Source organism: Haliotis asinina, chromosome 6, assembly GCF_037392515.1.
Source record: "Haliotis asinina isolate JCU_RB_2024 chromosome 6, JCU_Hal_asi_v2, whole genome shotgun sequence".
In the NCBI taxonomy this organism is placed as follows: Eukaryota; Metazoa; Mollusca; class Gastropoda; order Lepetellida; family Haliotidae; genus Haliotis; species Haliotis asinina.
The window spans coordinates 50,192,878-50,213,753 of record NC_090285.1 but is presented as its reverse complement, the minus strand read 5'-3'; the positions used below and the strand labels follow the sequence as shown (position 1 = coordinate 50,213,753).

At 42.1% G+C, this 20,876-nt stretch overlaps 1 pseudogene; it reads left to right on the top strand.

The window, feature by feature from the left end:
• Nucleotides 1-4,208: 4,208 nt before the first annotated feature.
• Nucleotides 4,209-19,401, top strand: LOC137287431 (uncharacterized; annotated as a pseudogene).
• Nucleotides 19,402-20,876: the final 1,475 nt, after the last annotated feature.

The window sequence follows — 20,876 nt, the reverse complement described above, 5'->3', positions numbered from 1 at the left end:
GTTCGTGGAATCAGGTCATGAACCTCTTTCGTTTTAAAAAAAAATACCTACTCAGTCGATACAAGCACGTTCATCAGATCCTAAGAAATCACTCTTGTCAGTAGATACGGCTAATAGAGCTCTCAACTCGTTTCCGGGTCTACTCATGCACCAAGACCTCATAAAAGAGGCCTCGTATACGAGGTGACAGTTCCACGGGGATAGCACTTTTTCTACCCTGCAAATCAGATCAACTCCGGGGAAAAACAATCTCTCTTTATGACTATGTTTGGTTCACTCGGCTTCCATTGTGAGTGCTGTGAGGAAAATACCTCATTCAAGTTCAGTCTTGACTTATCAAGCTTTCATTGTGAGTGTTGTGGGGAAAATACGACCTCATTCCAGTTCTGTCTTGACTTATCAAGCTTTCATTGTGGTTATTGTGAGTGTTGTGAAGAAAATACGACCTCATTCAAATTCAAGTCTTGACTACAAATCTCAGTTCCGTTTGAAAGTGGTTGTTTCATTCATATTTCAACATCCCTTTCGCATGATTTGCGTTCTTTAATGTATAATTACAAGTATGAATTTAAATGCGACTTTTGTATTGGCTGGTGAAGTGGAATAGAATCAGTAGCCATAATTTCAACAGTCCTCTGTGTATGAATATGATACTTTTCTTACTCTATACCCCCTCCCGGTCGTCGTCAGTGTGTTTTAGTGGATCATTTGTATGTTTTTCACCACTGTTTTACCGTTTACGCTGCCAACTGGAACCTGTCGGCAGCCAAGACTTAATATACTCGAGGTGGCGGGGGAGCCTGGGAGATTCCACAGGTAGGTGTTGAACCCATTTCTGGTGTCCCCCGCCGTGATATTGCTAAAATATTGTTAAAAAGAGCCGTAAAACAAAACTCACTTATCATTCTCTGGCGTTGAGGTTATGTATTTTCACAGTGTCTTAAAAAGCTTACACTTTATATGGAAATTATTCGGTATTAAACATACTAACTGCCCGGTATTAGTTAGTCAGAGCCCTTATTCTCGAAACGTTCGTAGCTTTAAGAATTCTTAACTTTGATCGTAGTTTATGTGTCAAGAATGGGCTTAAGAAGTTCGTAGGGTTACGAACGTTTCGAGTCGAGAATAGTTTGTCAGGATCGTGATTGTTAGCGTAGTGGTTAGTGTTTGCTTGTCCAGCTTAACAACCGGTTCGATTTCTTACATGGGCAGTCTAAGTAAACTTCGTCTCAGTGTATTTCGTTACACTCCACCACTGAGTCTAACAAAACCTAGTAGAAGGTCGCGTCAGGTAACCTTTGAGCAACCAATGACAGTCCAATCAAATGCGAGACGGTTATAAATAGATTTAACCAATCAGACAACGGCTACTATTTAGGGATCAGAGGGACTTTCAAAATATTCAGGTCACCGACACAGATCTTTCCACAAACAAAAATCAGCATATAACACATTTATTTGACCTGCAGTATATACGCTTTGGGGTTTCTGTTGACATGGTTACCATTAGCTAATATTTCCGCAAGATAACATCCTTGAATATTGTCAAAAACACTATTTTCAGCGACTGTTTATTCACCGTTGTCATGGCTGTACGCACGCCGTGCGCATCAGCCGGAAGCGATCGTGCGCTAAAGAGCATTCGGAATCGTTCGGGTACGAACCTTTTCGAGATAAAAAGTTCAAAAGGTATGTGCGAATGTGCACTTTCGCGATTGGGTAAGCTGTGTTCTGATTGGTCAATCTCAAAGGTTTCCTGACGCGACCTTCCATAAGGTTTTGTTAGACTCAGTGGTGGAGTGTAACGAAAAGTACTAAGGATAAGTTTACTTAGACTGTTACATGGGCACAGTATTTGAAGCCAATTTCTACTGTTCCCCGCCGTGATGTTTCAGGAAGAGAGCTGAGAATGGCATAAAACCACATTGTCGCATTGTCAGTGACGAGATCCCTGAGAGCAGGGCATTCCGGACAACGGAGCTACGCTGGTATGACTTTACCCGCGAAGATCCGGTTGAGACTTGATCTTCAGTGACAAACACTTGTAGCAAGAGCCGCCCAACGGGATTGGGTGGCCAGGCTCGTTGACTTGGTTGACACGGCATCGTATCCCAGTAGCGTAGATCGATGCTTTTGCTATTGATCACTGGGTCGATTATTTACAGACCGTCGCCATACAGCTGGAATATTGCTTAGTGTGGCGTAAAACTTAACTCACACACCTGCGTGTTGTATTGTACAAAGGCCTTGCAGAGCAGCTTAAAGACAGGGCGCAACCTTAGTGCAAGTCTAAAGCTGATTTCCACTGCAACTGTTCCGATCTCTATGGTGTAGAATATCAGAGGTTTGGCTCCTCCAACGTAAGTATAATCTTATAGGCTACTGTTAGTTTACTAGACGTGTGCTGACTGGTGGATATGAAATGGCAAACTGTAACACGAGGAAAAACTACAGTGGACATTGATCAGTGGCACTCAGGGGATTCTGTATTTAGCAATACCGTATTCTGGTAATTTTATCTGTTTTTTGGCCAAATACCACCTCGAAAAACATATAAATCAATGCAATAAATCAGTGAACTTATCCACGAGTTCATGAAGTTTCAAAATACTGACGTTTGCTCTTGCCAGATTTCATAGTGGCGGCTGCTGCTTTTGGAGCAGAATTTGCTTAGGCAAATGTCATCACAGACTTTCAGTGATGTATTTATGTGCTATTTTACGTTCGCGCCGGTGGAATCAAATTGTTCAGATGTTCGGTTGTTCTCTGGCTTTGATCACATGGACTTCAAGGTTCACTGCTTGTCTTTTAAGGGTCATTGTTCATGTTGCAACATCATAAAACAAACGGGGCGGTGGGGTAGCCCAGTGGTTAAAGCGTTCGCTCGTCACGCCGAAGACCCGGGTACGATTCCCCACATGGGTACAATGTGTGAAACCCATTTCTGGTGTCTCCCGCCACGATATTGCTGGAATATTGCTAAAGGCGGCGTAAAACTTAATTCACTCACTCTGGCGTTAAAGTTCTGTGTTATTATACTGCTAAGAAATCAGTTGTCAAAAAATAATTTTACCAGCGTTTTATTGCGAGGCCTTACAGAGAGTTGTCCATCAGTTGCGTATGCAACGTCAAAATCGGCGACCTTCAGGGCCTTTTTCCTTGGTTGAGCGCAACATTCAGCAATGATCCAAAAAATGTGACGATGACCCTCAAGCAATTGCCACAAAGCGGTGTTGGATATCATGAACACATCTCCACTGCAGCAGGAAACATGAAACACAGTCAAGGACATCACTGAGTCTGACTATCAAATCCATTAAGTCCACGGATAAGACAACCTGCCATGAACCGGAAATCCCCACCGGCCATGTCTTCTTTGTCCTTTCGCTCATCACGAGATGTCAGAAGTAATCTTTAAAGCGGGATTAAACCTTAGGATGAACTCACTGAACATACAATACATTTGTTGTGTCCTTGGTGATGATCAAAGCTGATATAGTTTCCTTACCCGTGACATTCTACTTCCGGTGATGAGCGAGCGATGTATACCGGAAGCGGCTTCGAGGAGCTTATTCTGTAGATGTACTAAGCTACTTAGAAACGTAGGCACGCAATGGAGTAGTCAGTGTCTAACACGTCCACCGTTAATGATTACCTAGCAATCATACTGGGCGAACCTGCTTGATGTGGTTTTCTAAACAAAGAAAGAAGTCATTTTGTCTAGTTTGACATGAAGTAGACACACTGGCGTAGACACCCGTGAACATAATTTCGATAGCAACAAAACACTCCGTTTGAATTGAGTCCTTGTAAGACGATCGAGTTAGATACTATTCCTGTTGAAATTCTCGACTAATTTATGAGGAGCTTTTGCATAACGGTACGAGTTTGGTATTAGGAAATAAGACTTGGTCCTCGGCAACCAGTGCATGTCGTAAGAACCAGTGCATGCTTAGATCGATGTACATGATCACTGGATTGTTTAGTCCAGACGTGCTTATTTACAGCCCGCCACCATATAGCTGGAATATTGCTGAATGCGGCGTTAACCCACAAATCAACAATGTGTAGTGATGAGCAGTCCAGCAGATCGATGTTGATGATGGTGATCACTGGATTGTCTGGTCCAGAGGTGATTGTTTACAAACTGCCGCCACGTAGCTGGAATATTGCTGAGTGCAGAGCTAAGCAACCAACCAGCTGTAGTGATGAACAGTCCAGTCTTTGACCACAGGCTCAGGTCGTCCTGTGAGCTGGTCGATACACTGATGTAGGGTGACTGCCGAGTTTACATCCCCTTGCTTCCTCGCCCCATCAGCAGCAGAACGATGAGCACGGATGTACATCTTCTGGTGCTCTCAACGCTCCTCGGACTCGCTGTGCAATCGGGTAGGTGGCTGTAATCGTCAGTTCATACTTCCTGCATGCATATTTCTTAACGGAAAGGAGGGCTTTCTTTGAACATTTGTTTCGATATCTTTGTTAGGATGTGGGTTATGAATCATACAAGTGTGATTGTCGGGTTGTTTTTTTTCCATAACAATTTCTTATTGACTTTTACTTTGTAGAATTAAGTTAATGAGTGAGTTTTGCTTTACGCCGCTTTTAGGAATATTCCAGTAAAATCAGGGCGGGGAAAAACCAGAAATGGGCTTAACGCATTGAGCCAATGTGGGGACTCGGCACGTGCAGGAGTAAGTAAATTGCTTTATTATGCTCACCGATTGCAATAAAGGTAACGGTGAAACGTTCTTTAAAACGTTCATCTGTTTCTGTCTTTTTGTCACACTCAACTGTTTACAAGACATCCTTATATTACCCAGTATTACTGAATATGACGACAGGCAAATTACAAACAAATACTTAGTAAACTTCTTAAACATAAATACGTGAGTATCGTTGCTACCTGGAGAACACTGGTGTCACCAGCGATTCTGAGTTAAAAGATGGTTAACTTAATGTGTGTGCGTGTGCGTGTGCGTGTGCGTGTGCGTGTGCGTGTGCGTGTGTGTCTGTTGGAGTCTTGTAGCCCCAACCAGACTTTCAGAAGATCTCGACGCGGGAACAGCGTCATGTCAAATGACGTCATGTAAAACATTATGATGTCATGGTAACGGTATCACGTTCAAATAACCAGAATAATGTTCTAAGAACTGGTATGGTTTTTCGATAAGACAGTCAAATAACAGTGATATTCTTTACCGATCAGGTAGAACGTGTGTTAGAGCACCTACCGCTTTAATCTTCGTCCCCGTATGGCCAACTACACGATATGTTCGACTTCGTTGCACCCGAATTGAGTGGACATACGTTACAATGTTTGTTTGGTTAATCAACATCAACAGATAGAAGGAAAATGAGCGGTACGGCGGAAAGGTTTTTGAATGAATACCCTCACTCAGAAACCGTCCACCCACTCCAAGTGATTGAGTGAGTATGGTTTTATGCCGCTTTCCAGCAATATCACGGAGAGGGACACCACAATTACACTTCACAGATTATACCAATGAGCGGAATCGAACTCAGATCTTTGGCATGATGAGCGAACGCTTTAATCACAAGGCTGACAACCTCTCAGTCCCCCTATCAACAGGAATAAGGTAGGGAAACAACAAGTGTCATGTTTAACTCTTTTGATATGACGCGAGTTCACTGCATGTCATGTGAAAACATGTTTGACGTGTCTACCTATTTTACCATTTGAAGACTGGCGGGCTAGCAATTCAAATGTTCGCACATATTAGATACCCAGCGGAAGTGTTCCACTCACTGCAGATTATGAGCTAAATCAGCGAAACTATTTTGTGCCGTGCCCATCTTATTAGCGTCTTTTTTTTCCTCTCAAATTCAATTTCCCTTCTCAGTTTTCATCAACCAAGAAAATACATAACCATCGTTTTTGCCCGTACTATGCTCATGGCATCTCTCTATTCCGGCAACTCCGACAGGAGTGACATTTTATGGGCTTAACGGCTCCCGTGTGAGGGACATTTCAATACTTCATACATCACGGCGTCACCTGTCTTCCTCCTAGCGCGCCTTCACTGTCACCGAGTAATCCCCAGTGGGGGGTAATGACAGCAACCTTGAATGTGGATGAATACCAGATATTGAAAACACACAGCATTGATAGCAGGAAGCCTTTTAAAAACGAATTAATTAGGAAGTATTACCTCCATTCCGGACAAAGATAACTGCGTGGATTTAACGTATACAGCTGATTTAGGAGCTCCTTTTGTAATGGTCATCGTTGTGCTGATTGTGCTCCCAAGAATGGAGACAGGAATACATATGGAGTTCGCGTCTTGTCGGACGAGAGAGAAGAAACATGCAGACTTGATGTCACGTGAGCCAAAAGAGGAACACCTGGATTTTTGATGCACTGTTGGGCACGAGAGGAAGGTATCAGAATTTGATGTTCTGATAGTCAAGAGAGGAACACCTTGGGGCATAATGTTCTGTTTGCCAAGAGTGGAACACCTGGGTTTTTGATGATCTGTTTGGCAAGAGAGGAACATATCAGAATTTGATGTTCTGATAGTCAAGAGAGGAACACCTTGGGACATTATGTTCTGTTTGACAAGAGTGGAACACCTGGGGTTTTGGTGATCTGTTGGGCAAGAGAGGAACATATCAGAATTTGATGTTCTGATAGTCAAGAGAGGAACACCTTGGGACATTATGTTCTGTTTGCCAAGAGTGGAACACCTGGGTTTTTGATGATCTGTTTGGCAAGAGAGGAACATATCAGGGTTTGATACTAAGTTGGACAAAAGAGGAACCACTTGAGATTTAATGTTCTATTGGGCAAGAGAGGATCTCTTTGGGATTTGATGTTCTGTTTGGGAATAGAGGAACGCATTTGGGTTTGATGTTCTGTGGGCAAGGGGTGAAAACATGAGGATTTGATGTTCTTCAAGTCAAGAGAGGGTCACGTATTGATTTAATGTTCTGTTTGCCAAGAGAGAAACACCTTGGGGCTTAATGGTCCGTTTGGCAGGAGAGGAACACCTGGGGCTTTGGTGTAAGAAGCTTAATATATACGGCTTTCTAATGATACACTTGTCACAGCGGTTACGTACCATTTCTGAATTAAAATTAAAACTTGGTTGCTATTCGTTTACTGCTTCCACGTTAACAACACTTGCCGATTTATAGACTCGATCCAACTTGTGACTGGCTATGGTTCAACGTGAACGGTTGTCCGGTAATGACTCGATACTCACAAGACGGTTCACGACCTGTTTAACCCCTACTCGGCCTCGATTATGACAGAAAATATATATATCATCCATCACTTTATCCAGTAATTCCACGGCGATTAAATTAGTGAGTATCCGATGTTTTATCAGTGATGAATTCATACAGCTTCACAAACTTTTCATTCACCTTATCATAAAATCAACGCAACCGCATGGAAGTTTAACACCTAGTTGGGTCAAACTTTGTGTGTTCTCTAATAGGAAATTAGAATAACGTTCATCATTTATTCTTGGCGTTATTGCTTGGCTATTGCTTAAAGAGGGATACAAAATCAGTCACTCTCAGGCTACTGTTTAACACTTGCGTGTTCGGTCCATGTAGACCCGTCCAGCTTCACACCGTGTAATTACTTCGCGTCGTCACATCTTTGCACACAGTCCCCAGTTGATTCCCATCATCACTGAAAGCAGAAATAGGCCACTCATTGGGTGATTGTATTTTCATTAGAAGGGGCCTGTGTACTCCCCGCTCTGTGAATTCATAAATAATTTCCAGGGTGCTGTGCTCTTGTTGTGATTGGTCATGGCGACTTCGAGATCATCGCCGTTGCCGGTGTCGTGACAACTCGTTTAAATGGTACGCGTTTGTTGTATTCAAAGAATAAGAAGTTTGACACAGGCTTGGTGAGTATATACTAGTACTCAAAGAATAAAGTAACAGCACTGCAGCGATTTTTTAATAGCTACCATGTTTTCGTTGACAATTTGCAGCCTTTGTGTTAATTTGGGCTGAATAGAATCTGTGACACTAGACGTTTTTACAAATCATAAAATCAGTAAATCAAACCTCTAGACAGTAGACGCACAACAAGAGTAACAAATGTTGAATAAAGTGAAATCTGTCATAAGCGGCATTTGTCCAATCCGGCAAGTTGTCAACGCCGGCATAAAATTTCAGTCCCGCCCATGGCTTGTACATTTATTACCAGCTCTACAATCTGGCATGCTGTCTAAACTGTTGTTATTTCTTCAGTCCCAATGAGTGCCGGTTTAGACAGCTTCCACTGTAATAATGTGATTAATTTATATCCAATATATCCTTATATCCAGTGTAGTACTGCTCAAAAGCGCTGTTGTTCATGAGTCCGCATCTATATTTTGTTGTTGTGCACACAAAACAAATGAGTCTTTAGTATTGATTGGAGACATCAGGTGTCTTATTTGTTCTGATCTCTAAATAGCTAAATAGCTTGCTAGCACCAAGCCGAATTTCATGTTTTAAAAAAAAGAAATCACCAAAAATGTGTAAGATACACATTAAGCGACTTTTTAATTTTATATCAAATCATAAAAAATATCAATTAAACCTTGTAGCAGTAGTCTCTGAGTGCTGACAAGAAACACCCACAATTCAATTAATTTTAGTATTGCTTAATTTTAAATTGACAAAAGGATACGTCAAGTGAAACTTGTTTATTTTCTTCACGGTTTTGAAAACAACTTAAATATGTCACACTTTTGAATATTCTTCGTCAAAGATGCCACTAACCCCTTTAATCCAAGTGTGTGTGTACTCTGAAAATAATGTACGAAAATATTCCCGGGACAAATATTGAAATCTGCCGCACTTGGCACACAACAAAGCATCACCGAGATATAATTTACCACACTGGACACATCCATGGTCGTGTGTATCAGACTCCCCGACGTTTTACCTCTCAATTACCTTTTGACATTTACCGACATACAGCAAAGCCTTTGACAGAAAATTTTGCCTTTTTGTAAGGTCATCCTCCAATTGTGCTTGTGTAATCTGAGTTTCTATTTTAGTAAAAGGAGATACAAACCACAGTTGCCTCCAAATTGACCACTGTTGTTAAGCTTACAAGTTCATAAACAGCTTGGTGGCTTATTTAGTGCTAAGGCGAACGCCATGTAAGGCGACGTGTGATTATGGTTTTACGCTGCTTTTAGCAATATTCCAGCAAAATCACTGCGCGGAAAACCAGAAATGGGCGCTACAGATTGTACCCTATGTGGTGAATCGAACTCGGGTCTGCGGCGTGAAGAGCGAACGCTTTAACCATTGGGCTACCCCCCTACAACCGCCTACACACACACACTCACACGCCACCACCACCCGCTCCGTAAGGCGGCGAAATGCGCTGACTAAGTTGTGGTCGTTGTTCACGCCAGAAATAATGGCTTATACTTTTGAAACGTTTGAAACCCTGATCGCTTATCAACTTATTTCGTCTGGATAAATGTGTCGATTCCGGTTACACCATGCTCACATGACGAAAAAAACCCCACAAAACAAGAAAACACCAAACAATGCCAGGTGTGTCGTAATGATGACTGCTAAGGCGGCGTAAAACTAAACTCACTCTTGACTTGTAGGCCTCAAACACGGTTTCGTGGGCTTCCACAAAGCGGCACTCGACCTCCAAAACTGTGAGGCTTTTTGAAGATTGTGGATAAAGGTCAAAGCAGCATTGAACCAAACTCACTCATTCTGTTCATTTGCATGACGGATTTGCTGTCTGTTCACGAGTACGGGGTATCTGGGTGTGTTGTTTTCAGTTTATGCTTTGGGTGATGTTTCGAGAAAACAGAAATTTCACTGTCCCTTTGACGTGAGAATCTATTGACTAGTATTTCAGGATGCCCTGGGCTATGACGTTGCAATGTGCAGGTGACCCTCCATCATCTGATCTTTGAAGTCTCGCCCCGACTATAATCCTCAGCTGTATCATCTGTGCCCAACAGGTTAAAGCTCGTTACCTTCGTGATGGCGGTGTGGTAGTCTGTCGTACAGTCCCTGAAGTATATACATCCAAGAAAGCCCACGCAAGTCTAGCAAATGTGGCAAGTCTAGATTTCCTTAGCTACTAAATATGAAGAAAGTCTCAGGGCTCCATTTCATTACATTATTTTTGTTCACTGTGAACTTTTTTCAGTAAAATATATTCATTTCAGAGACTAGTTGTTGGTCTAGGCGGCATGGTAGCCTAATGGTTAAAGTGTTCGCGCGTCACTTCGTGTTCGAGTCCTAACATGGGTACAATGCGTGAAGCCCCTTTTTGGTGTCCCCTGCCATGGTATGCCTGGTATATTGCTAACAGCGGCGTAAAACTACACTCTCTCACTTTTACCCTTGCGGAAGACTCCGATTTCCATGCATTAATCATGACACTGTTTAGGATCAAAACTTCCAATACCCTTGAGTACATTTAGCCGCTTACTGATATAGATGATGTGATGAACAAATCAACACAAGGCCAGGTTCCAGCGAGAGGAAAACAGCGAGTTCTCATACTAATGAGCTCACATAACATCGAACAACACCGATATTAATCCAGGAACATAGTCCACAACCTTCAGGACATACACTCCTCACATTGCGTTAATAATAGGGTTCGCACAAAGTTCATGCACGGAGTACGGCTCATTAGCCGTCCATGATCTCGTTGCAATACGAGAGTAGAATTAGAAACGTTTCACCATTACGACTCACGTCGACCTTGTGTATTGATGCAGGTAGTGTATACCAACAATGAAGTATTGATCGTGCTCTTTATGCTGACGAGGTGACATGACTGATATGCGTTAAACTTACTCAACGTTTAACGTGACGCCCAACGCAACATTTATGAGTGAATGAGTGAGTTTAGTTATACGCCGCACTGAGCAATATTCCAGCTATACAGTGGCGGTCTGTAAATAATCGATTCTGAAACAAACAATCCAGTGATCACCATCATCAACATCGATCTACAGTGATCAAGAGCATGAGCATCAAATAAAATGAATGAACATCAACCTTGCCTATGCTGGATATGCCAGACAGAACAAAGATAGATTTACGGAATGCCTTTTCGTGAAATATGAAGACTTAAAAACCGCAAAGGTCTTGCCCAAAGCATTTCCGCTATGCTACGTAAGCTGTGTAATTTATCCACCATACAAATCAGTGATTAATGTCATGAACACCGCTCCACGCCGAAGGTGATCACGAACGCCGTATCTTCGTTGGTTGAAGGGAACAATCTAAAGAAGGTATTACCGTGATTGATATCCTTGTCATATTTCACTGTGATGTATGCATGAATAAAGTAACGACTTCAGGATAATGTTCATTGAGAACAAAGCAAATGGGATGTATGTTCCTTTGTGACCTAACTGACTGCATGATAAGTTCTGAATGTGATATCGAGTTGGTTACCCGTCCAAAGACACGACCCAAATGTAGTTTTCCTGACAATAAGGTCTTGGCTGAAACCTTGGATTGGTATATCGGCTAACACGGACCCATACCGTAGCTACCGCTGTCATTGAGTTACGTTAACGAAGGCTACAGCCAAGTCAATTATAATCACAGTCAATGAATACTGTTTAAATCATGCCCCGTGGATGGCCAAAGTTAGACTTTCCCTGACAGCTATGAAGAAACTTTATACAACTCCTTGTTGAATGTTCAGTTTACACATATTCTTTTAATACAGATGAATAAAATGGTGGCTTTGACGAATGTTGTTTCAGATTTGCCAAATCATATTCACAAGAGGAATAATTGTAAGGACTGTGTGTTGGTTGCATAAAAACGTGTGGGTAGGTTTTGAGGAATTAAAAATACAGCGAAAATGGAACATATTATATCATGCAAAATATCTTTAAAACTTTCAGGGTCAGATTAATTGTTATGGTCGACTGCTCATGATGAGCCTAAGAAAACAATTTCTGCAGAGAGCAGAGGTCTCGGCACGTTGAACTCTCGCGCGGTTTCAGTAGAAGGAACGAGATCGTTTATGTGTAGTCTAATAATGACTTTGGCTGTTGAGGCATTGGTCAAGGTCAGATTAAGATAGCAACAAGTTAATTGGTGAAAATCGAGCCGTTTCTTCGTCTAGCCTGAAGGATTTTGCCCCTGTTGAAGTGGAATGTGCAGTATCAGTTGCCATCCTTGTAGCCGGTCTGTCAGCATCGAGTCTGGTCTCACAGGGCTGATTAATTTCTTTCCAAGAGGCTTCATTTGTTAGAGACGGCTGTCTGTTCAAGTTTGTCTTGCTTTGATGACAGTTGAGGTGGAATTGATGTACAGTTTTAGTACTATACAGAAATTCATGGATTACGATAGCTGTGTCCCCAAACCACAGAAATGTCAGTTCTCAATAGTTACTAAAGGGAAATAATGAACAGCTATGAGTGAGTGAGTTCAGTTTTAAGCCGCACTCAGCAATACTCTAGCTATATTGCTTCGGTCTGTAATTATTAAATTTTCTTAAGCACATGTTTAAGTTTACCTCACTACAAGAAATTCATCAGTTACTTTCTTTTAGCACCTTATCTCCTGTATTTAATACAGGGCCGGCAACATTTTTGCAGACACCAGCCGTGTTGGCTTCCTGTTTTGTGTGAAGGAGTTTCATACACTGGTCACTGACACATACATGTAAATAATCGAGTCTGGACCAGAAAATCCAGTGATCAACAACATGAGCATCGATCTAAGCAATTAAGATACGATGACATGTATCAGTCATGACATCGAGACTGCCCATCCGATCCCGTGAAACGTTATGAAAGTTATGAAAGTTATGAAAGTCATGAAAGTTATTAAAGCTATGAACATTACCATAAGGTTTATAGGAGTAACTATCTGTTATCTCGGTGATTTACTAAATTTATTTATAAGTGTAATCCAATACAGTAATATGTGAACTGAATAAATATCATTTGATGCCTCAGCGCAGACACGGTCGGTTACGACTGAAACAGGCTTCACACCGGACGTGCGGAATTGAACCCATGCTTCTGGCGTGACGACTAACTCATGTCAAGTACTAGTGTGAATAATTGTTGAGTTAGCCATATTGCTATATCCCCTACCCAATAATACGGTATACACTACGTTTACCGTATGCTCTATCTAAACTGAGCTGGGATCAATATCTTATCCAGTCTATTCTTCTTCATCTCTGTATTTCAGAAGGTTAGCTTGCTCATTCAGCAAGACGGAGCACCTTTTTGTAAGTCATTTTTTTAAGAGTAAAAATCCTTGTGCAACTGGTATTATAGAGAATACGGAGCGGATGACGCGATCAAGTTCACGATGTTGGTAGCTGGTTTGTCCAGCTCAGGTGGAGTGTCACAACCTGTGGCCATGCTGTAGCTGAAACATGTCCTATGATTACAGCTAAATGAATGCGTTTAAGACATATTAACCCAAATGGTGGATTTATTCTTATTGCCATCGCAATGTACATGAAACAAACATATTTAATCGAGTTAATGTTAATATTCATGAAAGACACACACACACACACACGCCACGCACGCACGCACGCACGCACGCACGCACGCACACACAAACACTCGTGAAAGATACATTTGTAACTGAATACTGTGTGTTACGTAATACGAACCTGGAAGTTACTCTTGAACATGACCTACAAGCGTTTAGAAGCTCATCACGTCCTCCACTCCGTGGCTCTGTATTGAACATGGCCGACCTATTAGTGATCTTGACTGACAATGAACTGAGGCAGTAAATTACATGTTTCCCTCGTAATGAACTGACGGCAACTAGTGTAAGGCAGTAAAATCAATTTAGCAGAGAAATGGCACGAGGCGATTCAGTCAAGGAGGCCGGTCAATACAATAGGCTGTTTGGTGACCAGTCTAACCCCCCTGGTCGTTGGCTTCCTGGGAATGTCATTATCAAGACAAATGCAGGCCTAGAACCATTTCCGGCTCATTCTTTATAACATATTCTTGCAACCCGGATATCAAATTGCGTATTTCGGCAGAAATCGAAGCAGTAGTTGAAGTAGGTAGTTGAACAATGATGAAACAAATTAGATATACATGTGTCCTCGACCTACACTAATGCTTTATTATCTACGAGAAGATGAAAGGTACTTTAAGTATACTACCCAGGGACGCCTCACGTTACTTAGCATTGTATGGGAAATTTCAGCCTCATTCACCTTATCAGGATATTAAATGTCGTAAAAGTCTTTCATGGTTCTCGGCGCTGTCGTCTTCCTTCTTTGATACGTGGGCTTAATCTGATTTAGCATTGTATGGAAAATTTCAACGTAATTCACCCCATCAGGATATCAAATGTCGTAAAAGTCTAGCTTTCGTGGTTTTCGGCGCTGTCGTCTTCCTTCTTTGCTAATTGGGCTTAATAGCGTCTGCCAGGCTATATGGGATCGGGTCGTCTGAGACATGTATGGCTGTGAATACTGTCACGATCAAGGTGATGACTGACAGAGATAAACCTCAGTATATATGACGGGTTTGATTACCTCAAGATTTGCTTCTCCTACACTCATATTGCTGGAATATTGCTGAAAACGTGAATCCACTCCAAACTCCCTCACGTGCAGCAAGTAGTAATATTGTTGACAATCGCTCAAACACACACCACATTGTAATGTAGTAGTGTTTTACATTACGACAGCCTGTAAACCTTTGACTCATTAAACGACTGGTTGAAATTATGAGTTGGCTGTTGGGTTAAGAAGACCTACTATACAAACCTTACTGAGCTAACCATCTGAGCCAAGTAAGTCTTGCCTCAGTTATACAATTCTAAACCGAGATCCATGGAAGGTGTTTTAACAGTAGAAAGATCAAGTGTCTGTATAGATCTTTTGCAAGTTACAACCGTGGTAAGTCGTCAAGAACAACTAGATATTGTCATTCTTCACTGCCATCGACTGTCCTGATGTCAAATGGCAAAAAAGCTCTCCAAGAAGGCCATCGTGAGAACTCCACAGACACACGTGTGCCAGGAAGGGCAACAAGTTGTCATAGGTTCCCTTAGGATGTGGTTTACGTGAAACGACCTTGCACAGTAGCCCTTGGAATGTGGGATTCTGGGTCATCTTGGGCTTTCTTATAGTATGCTTAACTATCATAGGAGCCGACTGAAAGGGATCATGTGCCAAGTACCATTCACTACAGTTACATGTGAGTTGCTGAGGATGTGAGTGAGAGAATGAGTTAGACTTAACGACGCTTTGAACAATATCATAGCTATAACAAAACGTCTTCTCTTCTGAGGGTACGTTTTGGTGAAACGTTCACTCCAATATGTCATACAAAACCAGATTCCAAAAATGATTTAGTAGTACCACAGAAAAAAGACTGTTGTGCAGCGATAAGGCCATTGTTAAGGGCACCCATGAAGATCTGGGTTAAAATTGGTTTTAATGGGCGTAAGCACGGAAAATGAAATTGTATGCAAATTGCAACGGTTAAGTGGCGAAGAGACTTGACCAAGAGCGTCTTGAGCTCGAGCCTGCTAAGGAGGTTCGGGGGTATTTCGAAATGCTCTGAAAAACGTTTCCCTGCATTTTGAAACGTAAATTAGCGATATTTTCAAGAGCAAATTAGCATAATCTAATACGATTTTTTTTCGGAAACGAATATACTGTAGGGTATTTCTGTAGATAATTTAAGATGTACTGGGTGTTTTTCGTGACATTTTATTTGACTGACACCAGTGTATGAAATAGCGTCTGCCTGGCAGCCCGCTGTTTGCTAGTGAACTGGCGGGCTTACAACTTTATTTTATAGCCGGCTCTGTGGGCCAATACATTTTCCAAGGGTATATAATTTACCACTTCATTGACTACGGGAAATTTTTCGAAAATAATTTACAATTGTGGTTACTAGATAATGTCTGTATAGTTCATGATCAATCAAACTGTAACTTCCAAAGATCAACCTACCCATTTATTAAACATGAAATGTGACTGGGCTAGAGAATGCTTTCAGCCAATGAATAATGTCGTTGTTTTCTGATGGTAGTGACACTAAATGAATTAACAGTGACCACCAAGTCATGGTCTTGTTAAAGTTTCTTAAGCACATGTTTAAGTTTACCTCACTACAAGGAATTCATTAATTACTTTCTTTTAGCACCATATCTCAGTTTCCTGTATTTAATACAGGGCCGGTAACATTTTTTCAGATATCAGCCCTGTTGGCTTCCTGTTTTGTTTGAAGGAGTTTCATACAGTGGTCACTGACACATACTAAGAGCCAAAGACATAGTGTATCCTGATTTATGGCAATATTCATCCCTGAAGACAGTTTGTACGAATAATGATAACTTTCAGTAGAAATTCAAAAACGACATCAATGTGTGCAGAAACTGAAATGATATTAAAGTGTGAATCATCCTTGAACTCAAAACAGATAAATTAAAGTTGATTTACCTACAATTCGGATAACTAAACAGAAAAAAATATTCAAACCTTTTTAATGTGCACGATGTCTGATCCGGCTTTGCGTTTGAAATAACTTTCAGTTTATGTGTGGCGGCCTCTGCAAGCTTCATTTTACTGAATCAACAACGTCCTCGGATGACTTGTAAAGGGAGACAACTCTTTTCACACCGAGCATGCAGCTGATATAACCGTGGACACTGGCATGAGCCAAACTTATACCAGTGCGTGGGGTATGTGACACTCTCAGTGGCCATGGGAAGAGCCTCTTTTGCGTATCAGGGTTGAAATAATAATAATAACAACAACACACACACCCTAAAAACAAACATAAAAAACCCAACAAAAACAAAACAAAAACAAACTAAAACAAAGAAACAACAAAAAACCCAACCAATCAAATCAAATCAAAACAAAACAAACGAACAAACAAACAAACAAAACCTCAACAACACCACCACCACCAACAACAACAACAACAACAAAAACCCAAACCAATAACCAAAAAAGACACCGTTGTTTGGGTAAGTCTACATGATAAATTATGGACAACCATGTTGTACGCAATTGCAAACGTGTACTTTGCGCAAAAAAAAGTTACGCCCATGGTTTCCAGCAACCCATGCTCGTCGTAAGAAGAAATGAAATCGGTGGCCAGGCTTGCTGACTTGGTTGACACATGTCAGCATATTGTGTAGATGGATGCTCATGCTTTTGATCACTGGACAATCTGGTCCTAACTATAATATACAGACCTACCTACATATAGCTGGAATATTGCTGAATGCTGAGTTAAACAAGAAGCAAAAAACATCGTTAATGGAAGGGCATATTGGTAGTGGCTGGAAAACTGTCTTGTGCCGACACCGTGATCTATGACATGGGTCATCTCTGACTTCGGCTCCGGCTTGAGCACATGTGGCATATCCTCTCAGACGGATATCTGGGAACGGAAAACCTGTTAATACGGCAAAAGCAACATATCAGTTCAACGTAGCAAAAGGAATGGTCCGCACCAGATCGATCGTACCGACATTTCATGTGATCGTTACGGCCACATGCGTCCAAGCCCGACGTAATGGGCATTAGATTTATATTTTTCTACTCAAAGATTTTCTTCTTGTGTGTGAGTGTGAGCTAGCTACCTTTGCGTCGTTCTTTTTAGTTCATGGAGCAGTCAGCAATATTCCACCTGTATGGCGACGACCAGTACAGACGTCAAATCTGGACCAGACCATCCGATGACTGGTATTATAAGCAATGATCTACACCATCCGTATACACCATCTGTACAATCGGCTGGGTCCCTGACCACTTGTTGTGCTCCTTCATAATACCAGTATAATACCAGTCTACTGACTCGGTCTAACACGAAAGGGGCCGTGAAGTAGCCTAATGGTTAAGCGTTCGTTCACGCTGAAGACCAAGGTTTGATTTCCCATATCGGTTCAATATATGAAGTCAATTTTTGGTGTTCCCCGTCGTTAATTTGCTGAAATATTGCTACAAGCGGCGTAAGACTAAGCTCACTCGCACACCCTAACGGAGAACCCCACTAGGCGAGACCATGCTGAAATATCTGTGACAGGATGCTCTCCTATGATACAATGTGGGTATGTCCCAACTGCGGTGCAATGTGAATGTTGCAGAATCCGGACTGTCATGCTCTGTGTTAATGTTGAAGCCCAGGTCTAATGTAAGGTGTTTATATTGCAGCTGCCCAGTTGAACGCCCGTTACCGACTACAACCTGGTCAAGTGGGCAGTCTATGCAGCGGCCTGACACCAGGCGATTGTCGTAAGGACGTGCCCTATGTCCTGGTAAGTGGTGTGGTGGGGAATAAAATCTTGTTTCATGTACTGAAATAAATCTGAGATTTTATGCAGCACTTGCAGCATCAACTATTGGGATGCTTCTCGCTCCAGTGATATCTTTCTGATGATCCATATCCAGTAACAGCTGTTCACGAAAGTAGCAGGAAAACATCACAGCAGTATCATTATGGTGTACAAATATTCGAATTGTGCAATATCTGTAAGGCTTTCGTAACTGTGAATGTAAATGTGAATTCAGTTAAATCCCTGAGTCAGCAATATAAACAGCAGAATCATTATGGCGTACAAATATTCGAGCCATGCAATATCTGCAAGGCTTTCCTAACTGTGAATGTATATGTGAATAACGGTTCTTCCGGCAATGCCAACTGGTAGACATGCATACTGGAACATATTCTTCTTTGGGGAGACAACTGTAGGGTACTGGACACGGAACGGGGTAATCCAGCACATGCTATGCTATTCCATCCTCGATATCTCCAGGGTATACGTTCCGATAAATCTCCTCTATACCCTGGACGCATCTACGGCTCTGCATTCTCACAGTAGCCTTTCAGCTAAGCCACCCGTTACAACGGAGGTGTCAGCAAAAACTGGGGTCTCAGCTGTGAAGGTCTGTTCGCTGTGCGACTCAGATTGGGGAAACCATACAGAAACATCGTCTGGTCCGAACTCCCATCTCTTTCAAAGTTCCTCTGCGTGATCTGTGTTGCCAAGTTCAATCGGTTAGATAATTTAAGAAGCGCAAGCGAGTTGTGATTGGTACGCTCAACGTGCAAGCGTAGACACCTGATTGGATAAAAAAAACAGCCGTAATCCAGAGTACTAGCGGAGAGTTATCGGAATGTCTACCCTGAAGATATCGAGGTTGATGTCATTGTTATACCTACTATATCTATATTCCAGACCCGCAGTGTTGTGGAGTGTGCCATCCGCTGTACCAAACACCCTGGCTGTAAATCTTTCAGCTTCCAGATCCGCCCAAACAGCGCCCGACACACCCATCGCTGCGAGATGGCCCCGGACAAGGTGCACACCATCCAGGTCGCTGCCAAAAGTGGCTCAGGTTATGAATATTACAAAAATGTATCCTGAAACTTGTACCAATAAAACATCATAGCCGACTTGTTTTCTTTACCCTGCTGCTGCTGTCACGAGGATAGTAAACTCGGCTTCTGACAGTATTTCACGACTATTTTATGACTAGTAGTTACATGATACAAAATGGCCATACTTTTGGACTAACAGTTTCATTTAGTATGAGGAAAATAGAAGGTCATATTTGTGCGATGGGTGGCTACAACAGTTACTGATGTGGTCGCCAGCGGTGCTTCATACAATCACAAGACAGTGGCGGTGGGGTAGCCTAATAGCTCAAGCATTCGTCCGTCACTCCGAATCCCCATCTAGAAGGGTTATGAGGCCCATTGCTGGTGTCCCAAGCAGTGATGTTGCTGGGATATTACTTAAACCGGCGCAAGCTATATAGCGGTGGTCTGTAAATAATCGAGTCTGGACCAGACAATCCAGTGATCGACAGCATTAGCATCGTTCTGAGCCATTGGGAACCGATGACATATGTCGACCAAGTCAGCGAGCATGACCACCCGATCCCGTTAGTGGCCTCTTACGACAAGCACAGTCGCCTTTCATGGCAAGCGTGGGTTGCTGAAGGCATATTCTACCCAGGGACCTACACGGGTCAAATCTCTCCTGATCAGAGAGGGCATGACATGACATGACAGCAATGCGAACGCCTAAGAATTACTTACATGATTCATACTGGTAGAAGTCAGTGAGAGGTAGACTGCATGTTCATTTTGTCTTGAGACAATTAGAAGCATAAAGATGCGTAGACCTAAGGAAATTGCGAATGGTCTCGTGTTATTTTCAAATTTGTCTGGATGAATCCCGACGGACGTCAATCCGTGAAGATCCGGGTAAGAATTGGTCTTCAGTGACAATTGCTTGTTGTAGGAGGCAACTTACGAGACCACCATATAGTAGCTATGCTCAGTGCGGCTTTGAACAACAAACCACCCAGCCTGACGAACTACAACGTAAGGCAATATTGCTGATTCGTAATAGTACAAGGCAGCATCGCATAGGGTGAAAAAGCCTCTGCATATTCGTTTAGGATATGTCACTGAAAAGAAACAACATGAACACACCTCCACCACAGAAGCGCCGTTTGGGCACCATGCTGGTCCAAGGTAGTCTTAGAAGGGGCAGCACTCCTATCCACAGTTCACGCAGACTATTTCCTGCGGCAAAACATGATCGAACAAAATGCTTGTTCATGTCACTAAGAAGTGAAGGTCCAAGGAGGAATCGAACTTAAGCAACCTATGTTCGTTGAGAAGGTTGGATCCTAATTGAGAATATCGACCTTCATGTCAATAGTCACTTAATCATCACTCCAATTATTTTAAATATTTGCTGTTGTTGTGAAGCATGAAAATGCTATGTGTCGCGTTAAATCCTCTTCAACCAATTGTTCATTATCTTACAACACCTGTTGTTCCTTTTTGTTTACACAAACCAACATGTTGCCATGTTACACCAAGTCCATTCTTCTTCTTCTCCATTAATTACCG